At 28.4% G+C, this 12,708-nt stretch overlaps 1 long non-coding RNA gene across 1 annotated transcript in view; it reads left to right on the plus strand.

The window, feature by feature from the left end:
* Positions 1-3,627: 3,627 nt before the first annotated feature.
* The window catches only part of LOC111622268, a 15,039-nt gene continuing 5,958 nt past the window's right edge, over positions 3,628-12,708 (plus strand). The window contains exons 1-2 of the long non-coding RNA XR_002756232.1: positions 3,628-3,772; positions 3,840-3,929. This is a non-coding gene — a long non-coding RNA (uncharacterized LOC111622268). The remainder of the gene's footprint in view (positions 3,773-3,839; positions 3,930-12,708) is intronic.

Genomic DNA, 12,708 nt, shown 5'->3' on the forward strand with positions numbered 1-12,708 from the left:
ATTATATATCAACAAACTTTAAGAATAAATTTTACAACAATAAGGTAATTTATTTTAAAAATAACTTATTTAATTAAGTTAACTAAAAACATAATAAAATTGTAACACTATCTGTATTAATTATATATTAAAGTAGTTACAATTAGATTAGTTTTAAATATATTTTAAAAATTTATATATAATATGATTACATTTATCTATTTAATATTAACTTATTATCAATAAATATTATCATTTTAATTAATTTCTATACATTTAAATTTATATTACTGAGTATTTATTTAAATATAATTAAGAAACAGTTTAAAGAATATTAAACTCTAAGAAAACGAAACTCTGATTGTAATTCCTTAAAATTTGTTTTTCATATGATAGATATAAACCATGCAAATAATTGTCAAGTCTTGCCGATTTTTTTATGTCTAACTGTTAAATTAAAAAAATAATAATAGATTTATTATAAAAATCAGTTTTACCGAAGTCTTTAGAATGTTCTGCTACAAACCTAAGCTCCCTGATCAGTGTGTTAAGCGGGGTTTTTTCGTCGTGAAGCATAAATGCCTCGAAATCAATAATCATCTATATATTAAAAAATTCGGTTGAAAATTTGCAATAATAGTAATTTTTTAAACACAGCAATTTAAAATAATATAACATTAAAGTTTTGTTGATTGTAACAAAAATTACAGCTCTAATTATACTTAAATTCAAAAGATATTGACAGGTTTTTACTACAGTAGTTATAGAATGAACCTGATAAAATTTATAAAACAAACTTTCAAAAATTGTTCGTGGAATAACATGGTTCATCAGACTTTTATATTTTATAAACTCATCATAATAGTTTAAAATTTTACCATCTTTATAAATTGATGTTAAACTTGTAGATTTTCGAAAGATTAATTTATATCTAAAGTATGTCTAAGATGAAAAATCAGTTTTCTTGAACTCTCTGGAATATCTTACTACAAACCTAAACTCCCAGAACAATGTGTTAAACAGATATTTTTATTGTAATGCATTGCAAATGCTTCAAAATCAATAAATACATTTTTTAGTTTTAATCCAATAACTTAACTACAAAATAATGGACAGAATGGATACATTAGAGCATCGATTATCCGACTCAATTGGGGACTGGGGTTGGTCGGATAATTGAAAAGTCGGATAATCGAAAAGTATGAAAAATTCCATTATTAGTGTAGTATATTATTATATCCCATGTAATCAGTATATTAGTATATCGCTATTAACCTACTTCGCGTTGAATTTTCCTCTATGTTAAGCTTATGAATTTTTTTTTTTAAATAATAATCCTCGCTATTGTATCGTTAAAAATGAGAAAAATTAAGCCTCGTTTAAATACTGGCTCCCTTTCATGGTCGATCCAGCATTGCCAGCTAAAACACGTAAAAATAATATTAAAGTAGCCAAGACATAGCCAAATATTGTAGCGCCAGATCACTAGCGGACATTTGAATTTGCCGACTAGAACGCGGTCGGTTAACCGAGGTGACGGTTAATCGGGGGTCGGATAATCGATGCTCTACTGTATAATTTGTTTTTTAGTTTTAGAAAATTTTTATTTTAGTTATTGTATTAATCATCGTATTTTTCACTAGCTTCACGTATTTTAAATACAATACTAAACAGTAAATTTGTTACTACATTATTAGGATAATTAATTATATCTAACAATTTGCAGTTTGTCCATAAATCTCTAGTCAAATTATTGATTTTAAATCAAAAAGTTTTCAAGTCCCACAAATGCTGGCATTTATTCGAGTCTATCGTTAAAATTTTTCATTATTAGTTTAATTGTTTGCTTACTAAAAATATTAATAATTATTTTAGCCTTGGTTTGGCCGCAGAGCCTTTATAAGTATGTTAATGAAAATCTTTTGCCATTATAAAAATTTAAAAATCCAGCGATCGAGCATCATATTCGAGGGCTAAACCTACATAATTACGTTTTATTTTTAGAAAAACATTTCATTGAAAAATTCACTTGTTTTAATCTAGAAGTAAACTGTATAGTGTTGTTCATAAATATTTACGATTTCTAGCTCAAAATAATCAACTTTATAAAATTTCATAAATTCACTCTATTATAGTAATGCAATATTAGAATTATTTATATGGCTTAAATATAATTTATGTGCATATAAATTTAAAATATCATAGCAACGGCTAATGTTTGACAAATATTATTGTTAGGAAAGGCTCATTCCTTAATGGATTTCACTTAGTATAAAATCGAAATCTATGACATTAGTATCATATTTGAAACATTTATAAAGCTTAATTTATCTTATGTGCATATGTATATCGTCTATCATAGCAACCAGTTATGTTCGATAAATGTTAGACATAGGTAAGGCTCTTTCGTAACTGGACTTTACTTATTTTAATTTAGGAATAATAACTCGGTTTAAATACAGAAATGTTTTATTTTGAAGAAAATAAGTTAAAGGATAAAGTTCCTGAATAAAGTATTAGACTAAAATCTATCAAAATATGTAGATATTTATTAATTTGATTTTAGTTGATTTGATTAAACAAGAGAAAAATGTATGAAATCTTGTAATTTCATAATATTCTTAAGTTACACTTTTTATGAAAGAGACTTTTGGAAATCGTCCGAACTAAACCCTTTCATCTCCTTTTCAAAACTATTTTATATTACAAACTTAAATCAGTTTCTATTCAACATGGATTCTGAAGATATCCACTACACATTTGGACATTATTTTTGCATTACTTTAAATTTGGCAAGGTATTTTGGAATAAATGTCATCAAAAATAATAACGGGCAGAGTACGCTGAATTATATATCAGTTTTTCGATATATCTTATATACTTTACTTATATCATTTCTTTTTCAAGTTATATATGTGATGATGGAAGATTCAGGTAATAATATGAATTACTGCTTTTCGATTTTACCTGATAATTCCCCGAAAGTAATTTATATGATTGTATTTATTTCAATCGTTATGATATTGTACGTATTTTACTTTGCTCAATCTGATAAAGTTTATTATTTTTTAAAAGATTTTGTTGTGATTTCTAAACCAGTTATTCACCATTTAAAACACTTAATGAGTGATAACCAGAAAAAGAACAAAACTGCTTTCTGTTATAGTGTACTCTGTTTCATAATTTGTTATTTCATATTATTTAATTCATTTGGATACTTGCGATATCAGAAAAACAAAGGAAAATGGAATTTTTCAGATACAGTTTGTATTGTATATATGATGACCATTATCTGGTATTGTTTGGGAATCACTATAATTACCTCGTACGGTGGATATTTAGTAGTAAAAGAATTTATAAATATTCTGCGAGCTTTTATAAAACATGTAGATAAATTGCAAAACCTCGGAGATATAAACACACATTTCTATTTGTTTACGCATATATTTGAACTTTTGGAATCACTCGATGCAACAGCTGGTTTCGTTATTTTGTTAATATTTGTGATTGTCCTTGTTGAAGACATGGTTATTTTGTACGTCATTTTATTTATAAATTTACCTTATTACTTTGTTATCATTTTATGTATTATTGGTGTATTCTTGTTTTTAACGTTGATTACATTCATTTCATTTCTTGTTCCAGTATCAATAGAGGTAAGAATATAAATATATAACTATTATATATTTTAAGAATTAATTAAAATAAAATGTAATTTATGTAGATGTCAAATATATGGAATTATACCAACTGTTTTTACTTTAACACTTCGAACACTTCGGACGAGTTAAAGGTAAGAGATGATCAACAAGCTGAATAGATTTAACGTATAATACTTACTCTATTATAATTTTTTACAGGTATTTAATATGTTCCAAATTCAGATGAACAGGAATTGCAGCATAACTTGTAAGAAATTTTTCGTCTTGAATAAAGTTTTTATTGCAAAAGTAAGTACGTCATATAAAATTATTTCAACTTCTATCGATTATATTATATAAGTATAAAACAATTCACTTGATATTAAAAGTATTGTTTGGTGATAATTTTTCGTAAAGATATACATATTTATTATGTATTTACCTATTATTTACGTAAAGTTGTTATTAGTGAAATGCTATAGATGCTTACGTAAGTTATTCATTATTGTTTTGCAATTTGAAAAAAAATGTAGACCTATAAATTTTCACTATCGTTCGTCTTTCTGTCGGTCCCACTGCTGTCTGTCTTTTCTTAATATCAAAAAATTACTTAGATAAATGAACGTCGATTTTAGCTTTGTTCAGAAAGTCCCGATTAACTATATAAAAACTTTCGGTTTAACCCGTAAATTTTTATATAGTTATTCCAATTCACAACTGAAAGGAGTTAGCTAGATGACCAGCACAACTCGATTGCTAACGGAAAATTATGATGTTCAGGAGCAAGCCACTACTAATTTGAAATGAAAAGCTTATATTTCAAATTAAAAAGTTATTAAAAACTAGCAGGTGGGCCCGGCGTTGCTCGGGCAAAAGTAACGATAACTAAGATAAAGATTATTACGTTACAGTCAATCTTACTCGTTTTCACAGAATGCAAGAATTGGGTCCCCTTAGAGAATTTTTAGATGGGTCTAAAAATATGTTCGATTTCCCGCAAAAACGAAAAAACTGCATCTGCGTATCGCACGTCGCTTTCTCTTAACAATTCCATTGTTACGTAAGATTTCCATTGTTGACNCCTATATAGGAATTACCTTAACATAAAATAATATGTCGATGGATTCATCTAACACACATTGACATGAATACAATATTGATAATTTACAAATTTAAGCAAATTGTAAATAAAATATTGAGAACCAGCGATTATTTGTTGCGACATCGTCACAATGCCGTGCTGCAAATTTTTATCAAATTTTAAATTTATTTAATTTAAAATATATGCCCTCCACCTCAAATTAGTAATGTATTAGCTTTATATATCATAATTGTGAGATACAACACGCGGGTCAGTCGTGAGACTTGAACCTTGTGCGGCACCCGGATTGGTAAGAATCCGGCCAGAGCAGTCTGACTCTTTTTACTATATAAGGCAACAAATGTAAAGTTCTTAGACCTCACCATTGAGGTGTTGGTAGACTACTCTTCTTACCCCATAATTTTTTTTGTTTGACGGTCTCCCATCATTAATAATGGAATGTTTTGACTAAGGTTGTAACAGAAGTCCAAACATCGTAATGACTGTTGACTTAGAAGGATATTTGATCAATTTTTATCTATTGGATCAGTGGTCACTGACAATGCCATATGGGAGAGAAAGGAAGAGGATTTTTCTCACTTCTGCATTAACTGCGTATTATTTTAACTAATTAATCTAATTACTAAATTGACCCCTCCATACTCTCACATAATTTTCCGTTAGCAATAGAGCAATAAAGTCGTGCTGGTCATCTATCTAATTCTTTTCAGGGGAAAACATTTCAATTAAAATAATATGACTTTTGTTGCAAGTCTGACATTCCTCTATAGTTATTTTACGCCTACTGTCAAAAGTTTTTTAATATCTTGTCTCGCCGTTCATCTACTTAACTCTGTTCTCGAGATTAAGGAAAGACAGACGGGAGGACGGGCAAACAAACGACAGTTAGAATTCAGTTTTTCAAATTGTAGCCCAATCATCATAACGACATTCTGATTAACCACCAAATTAATAGCCACATTGTTTTCAACATATTCAATATTATCACTTATAATAATAATACAAATAAGCTATTGCAAAAAAATCTTATCACGTGCAATATTTTATTTAAATTTGCTCTAGTCTAAACTTAAATTATGTTTAGTAGCAATACTCTAATTTCGCGATGGTTAACGGGATTTCAATGTACGAAATATGAATAATTTTCTTAAAAATAGGAATGTCTAAACATTTTCCATACATTTGATAAATCGTTTTTATCGTTTATTGTATTAATTCTTTAAATCTGAAATGTTTTTATATGGAGAAGAGAAGCAGCCATTTCAAATTTTCATTTACTAATTATTTAATTAGTGTATGTCTAAAAGCATTAATTAGTATACATTATCATACTTAATTTATTAAACTTACTTTAATAATGAAGCTCTTATTTAAAATAAAAAACTCATTACAACTTATTCCGTCTTTGGTACTCTTCTGTGATTGAAGCATATTCAATATCTACATTAAGTTATTAAATTTCAAAATTATTTTAAAATTTAAATTTGATTCATTAGTTTTGATTACAAAATTATGTCTTCACCTTTAATTCAGAATCAATGTCGTTAGTTTCGAAATACAGGGCTAACAGCAAATTCCATATCTTCGATAACTAAACACAATACGAAATAAATCAATAAGACATTATACGGTATAAATGTATTGAGATTGACTTTAAAAAATTAATACTTACTTCAACTGATAAAGGTACAAAGATTGAAAAAAAGATAATTAATGCAAGAAAAAGTAGAAAAAAAGCGGTACAACAAATGTAAGAAAAATAAGTTGGTAAGTTCTTAAATACAATCAAGTATAAGACGATAACAGCTTCAGTTGAAATCGCCATTTGTAATTCCATTATAATAACACCTGCCATATTATCAACAATTTTAAATAAATTATAAAACATTATTGACTTTCGTTGGATAATAAAAATTTCTATATAAGTTTTTATGATTCTTTCATTTATTTCAGTTATTATCAAATGTTCAGTTTGCATGAGAGCGTGAATTATTGTGTATCCAAAATATACAAGTATCACTACCGTGCCTACACTATATCCAGCAATAACAGCGAAATAGCAAGAGCAGAATGTATCGAACACTTCCCACTTCTGTTTATTTCTATATCTTAAATATATATACACGTTTACTACAATTAAATAATAACTAATAAATATTAATAAACAGTAGTAAATTGCAGTTTTCTGATATTTACGGCAATTTCTTTTTAAGTTAGGTGATGAACGAGCAAACCATTTTAAAATACTTAAAATCTTCGTGAAATTTCGAATAAAATGTGTGGAATTAATAGTATATATGAGAACAAATACACTAAAAATCAAGCAAAAAACGACTAATTGCACGACTTTTGATATATTTTCAGGAAATAAAATAATGCAATAATTGACTTGGTTTTCTGATTTATCCATTATTCCTAATATCACTTGATATAGGAACGATGATAATATCGTATATATTATAAATCTATATACCTTATAAATTTGTTTTGAATGCACTTGTACAATGTGAATACCGAAAAGTTGAGCCGTGCAGAAAATTCTATAAGAATAAAGGCCGAAAATGCTTACTAATAATTCTTTATTCATGTCTCCGTTGTACATTTCCTACCAGTCCCTTGCTTGTCTTGCATGTTAATGTAACCTGCTTTAATAATAAGATATTCATAGTTATGTTTATCGATTTGGAAAAAGTAGATTTATTCTGAAATTCGCTAGATATTTTATAGACATGCTTTTAAAATTCTTAGTGCTTTGTTATTTTATGATGATGGAATATGTAATATGTTTGACGATGGAAGTAGTTAATTCTTCAAGGTAAAATAATTTAATGACGTAGATATTGCGATTAAATTTTATCCTAAACAAAAATGTATATAGAGGAAAATTAAAATTTATTTAAATAAATTAATGTATAATGATTTGAGGATGACTCTATTAGATAAAATATATCTCTTATGCGCGTTTTGATCGTGAATAGTTTAAATCTTTGATGACTATAAATATTATTAATCCAGGAGTGGTTTTGCCGCAGGGAATATTATGGTAAATATTTAAATTATAGCGTTGTAAAATTACACAAATATACAATCAAAGATAAGACTTTTAACTATCATATTCAATCACGGAGTTAGAAAAAAGTGTATTGGGTACAGCAGAATTCTTTTTTCTAGAATTTATTCTTTTAAAGTTCAAACACCTTTAAAATTCAGGCCTTTAAATTTTGCGAAGCATTTTTCTTTCTGCATACTCTGTAATAGTTTATGCATCCGCTACTCGTTTAGAGTACCTATTAATATTGTAATCAATATTGTTTAGAAAGTAATTTAGATAAATGGTGTTTTCCTTTTAAGTGCTCCGTGCAATAAAGCTTATTTTATATAATTATATAATGCCAACTTTTCAGAGTAAAATTTTAAGAGTATTGAATAAATTTCTTGAAAAACTTCTGAATTTAAACTTAGATATTGCAGGTTATTTTAAGAAAAAATAATAATTAACTGATTATGTACAGGAATTTTCCTAAAAGAATATAGTCTATTATTAACTAGCTCGCTAATTACTGCAATAAGTACTTTATAAACCCGGGCCTTGTCCGGATAATAAATCTCGTTTTTGAAATTTTCAGGGGTTATCAATTACCGTTACGTCAGATAAATTTCAAAAATAAATATGGTAAAACAAATTTTAAGAACAATATCAGAATGCTTATTAAACAGATAAAAAGTTGCCAGTTTATAAAAAAATTATTAGAAATTAAATTGGTTTATTTGGTAACTGCAACGTGACACGTGGACGATCTTCCGAAAGGGATGCTTTTTGGCAAGACTATTATAGGAAAATGACTTCATTTAGGTTTTAGGAAGGTGAAGAAAACGCGGAAAACTGCACGTGGCCGGCTCGCTGCCATCCGCAAACCTGCGACCGACTGCCGGAGATTAGTGATTTTTTTTAAAGCATTGATTGTGAAAATTCAACAGCATCACAATGGCGTCACTACCAAAATTATCTTTAAAAAATTTATCATCCTCAATTTAATAAGATTTTATTGAGCTAAAATTTGAAAAAAATCGTAGACCAGAAAATCCCACTGTCAATCCTTCCTGAATCTCGAGATTGAAATTAGATATATGAATGTCGACACCAGATATTGAAACGCTAGAGACGGAAGGTCCCAGTTAACTGTATACGAACTTCCGATTGAAACCGGAAGTCATGTTATTACAATTCGAAATTTTCCCTCAAAAGGAGTTAGACCGGCACAGCTCTATTGTTAGAAGAAAGATATGATGTATAGGAGCAAGTCACTCCTAATTTGCGGTTTAAAGCATATATTTTAAATGAAATAAATAAAAATATAATAAAGGAGTTGAGAGCATAATAATATTAAGCGATCATTGAATTGAATGTTATAATGAGAAGATTAGCATACTTATAAATCATTAAGGAAGTTTACAAAGGAAAGAATATTCCTCACGAAATTTTTTATTGCCCGAGATACTTCCCAGGCAATAAAAAATTGCTTGATGACTAAAAACATTATCATTAACCCAGGCTTCGTTTTCCACAGAGCATTTTATAGAAAAATATTTTAATCAAAGCGTTTTACCATTACGGAAATTTACAATCCAGAGGTTGGTAACACTATTAAGCATCATATTTATGGTCAGATTTAGGGAAGAGGTATATAAGGTGCAGCAGAATCTCTATTCTGTGACTTTTTTGAGTAGTGCCATATTTGGCACTACTCAAAAAAGTCACATATTTTTCTATAAAATTTCTATAAAAAGTCATATTTTTCTATAAAATGCTCTGTGGAAAACGAAGCCTGGGTTAATGATAATGTTTTTAGTCATCAAGCAATTAAACTAATAAAAGAAAAGATTTAAAAGATGTACTATATATAAGGTATATAATACACTCTAGCGTAAGTGTGATATAAGTAGTAGTGGTTTTGGAAGCTTTGATCACAAAATTAATTTTTCGATCACAAATCTTAATTAAATTAATTTTATTTTAACAATAAGACAAAGTTTAATATATTATTTCTAATTATTATAAAATTAATTTGCAANAATAAAAACACTACACTCAACAAGCCACCAATAAAACTCAACTGCCTAACCTATAACCAAAGTCTCCTTTTAATTTGTTTTTAAAAAAAAGCGCTTGACAAACTTGCCCCGCATGACGAAGTTGCCCCGGTCTCCCCTAATTCACTTACACTTGAATTGTTTATTTGATTATTTGTATTCTATAACAACATAAACTTTCGTGCATAATTATATAATCTATAAATTATATCTATTGGTGCTCTCTTAAATACTTCGTACATTGCCTTTTCATTGTTACATTTAAGTAAACATTGTAAATCTAGTTTCTGTGCTAATTCCTTAGCATCTTTACAATCAGAAAACAAATGAAATTTTGAATTTATTTTTTAACATCTTGGACACATACTCCCAGAGAAATCAATAATTTTCTTATTAATTAGTATCAATTTTTTATTTAGTCTAAGTTGTGCAAAAAATCTTTTGACATTAAACGCCAAATTTGTTAACTTATAATTGTTATTGAATGGATACTTCAGAATTATTCTATACCATTCTGGTTCCCTCCTATTATCTAAATCTTAAATATCCTGAGACAAAGTAATTTCTAGAACATTTTGCATCAATTGATGATAATGTTGATCACTTAACTCTGGTCGATCCAGGAATATACTCGTATTTATAGAATAACCAAACTGATTCAGTATTTTTGATAATTGGGTCACCCAATTACTGTCATTCTTTTTCACCAATGACTTCTGGTATAATTGGTATAGCAATATCGTTGATAAATTCCCAGTATCTCTTAATTTAAATAAAAATTTCATATATCTCTTCATTAATGATGTACATAATTTGTATCGACTCAGTTCTAATCTGATTGCTCTACCAGGTATGTTATATTCCAAAAAGAAAATTCTGCCTATAAACTTGTTTTGAATTATCTCCACTTTTTGCCAGTGACCAAGACTCCAAATTGGAATAGCATAGCCAATTGAATTCATAATAATGGAGTTAAACAACCGAAAGTGCACTTGTATATTTTTTTATTTTAGCCTTAGAAAACAATCTAACCAAATTATTTAATAACCTGTTTGCACCATTGGCTGACCTCTTATACTGTTTCTCAAATGCTAATTTTGGTGTCAATATGATACCCAAGAATTTTGTTTCTTGAACTATTCTGAATTCTTCTTTGTCGATGAAAACACGCGTGTTTCCTCGGTAAATTAGAACCATTCCTAAATATCATAACCTCAGATTTTTTTGGATTTATTTTCAATTTCAGCTCATCAAAATAGTTTTTCACCAATAAAATCTTCCTTCTTAAAGCCGCAGACGTTGGAGCAATAATCACTATGCCATCTGCAAAAGCTATCGAATGTATCACTTGATTATCTACTAAGAACCCATCACCTTTATTTTCAAAACAACTATTTATATCGAATGTATAAAAATTAAAAAGGTGAGGTGACCAAAGGTCTCCTTGCAATAAACCTCTGTACGAATGAAATGAAGGCCACTGAGTATGACCTTGCTTAATTGTAACTTTATATTGGCCAAAAAGCACTCTTACAATATTTATTAAACATTATTAAACATATTTATTAATTTTTTGTAAGCCTGCAATACTTACAGAATCGTAAGCCTTTTCCAAGTCTAGAAACAATGCGAAAACCTTTTGCCTTTTTTCATTAACTGTAACTGAACTATTGTGATTAATGTGAATAGAGCTAATTGGGCTCCACCATTTTTAGTGAATGCATATTGAGTTTCATTATTGTAATTCTTTTCATTTAACCATTTATTAAACTTTAATGACAACACTGCTGTAAACACTTTACGTAGACCAGAAAGCACCTCAATCCTACGATAATTAGTTGGGCTTGACCTTTCACCATGCTTATATACATGACAAATATTACCTCATTCCAATTATTTGGTACAATTCCCTGCTTATAAAACCCATCAAACTGTCTTGCTAAAAAGCTAACCATCGCGATTTTAATTAGCCTTTGATAAGGCTCGATTAAGGCTTAATTGTTTTTTAATGGGATTTTTTTTATCAAAATTAATTAATCGTTCTAAAGTTGTAGTGCACGCATTTGACTTCGGTAAAGTTATTTAAAGCTACTTTCTAATGTCAAAAACGACCTCCAATAGTTTTTAAATTTTTTTAATTAATAGATTTTATTATATATAAATTTAATTAATTAGGGGGGGCGGAAATCGCAATTAAAATGTTAATTTTTAAAAATATTTTAAAATATACATGTCGGTCATAGTCACCCTACTTTAAACCCTTGTCCTCCCGAGATGTATATGAGAATGTCCCGGGAAATCCAACTCCAGCTGTGTAAACAATGACTCATCGGTGTTAAATTTCACAGAAGGGCGAGACAAAGGAAGTTAAACTTTAAAGTTTTTTCTTCAAAATTAACGCATTTCTTTCGTTTTTTTCAGTTTTAAGTATTTTTTATGTTTAATTACATTTATATAAAAAATTGCTAGGAACTAAAGCGATTAAGGTAGATCTAGCTGTCCTTTACATCCATAAACATTATATGTCAGTGGAACAAATGGAGTGAGCTTTGAGTGTTCCACGATTTTTGGAGACTGTCTATACGAGGACTTCTTAAACAAGCCTATATGTATTTATAGAAAATATATTTCTTTTTGACTATACATACATAGATGAGTCTTTATCAATTTTCTGTCCCTTCACACTCTGTACGAGGCAATAACAATTCCACCGGCGAAGTCGGCCTTTCTATGTAGGCTACCGTTCGCCGTAAAATGTAAAACAGTTAATAAAATCCTCTAGCGGTAGCATAACACAATTAATATTACATTTTGTTAAAAAATAAAAATTTGCCAGGACAAATTATGACATTTATAGAAAATATATTTCTTTTTGACTATACATACATAGATGAG

The sequence above is a fragment of the Centruroides sculpturatus genome, unplaced genomic scaffold (assembly GCF_000671375.1).
Source record: "Centruroides sculpturatus isolate CEXI.00-Female unplaced genomic scaffold, Cexi_2.0 scaffold300, whole genome shotgun sequence".
Lineage (NCBI taxonomy): Eukaryota > Metazoa > Arthropoda > Arachnida > Scorpiones > Buthidae > Centruroides > Centruroides sculpturatus.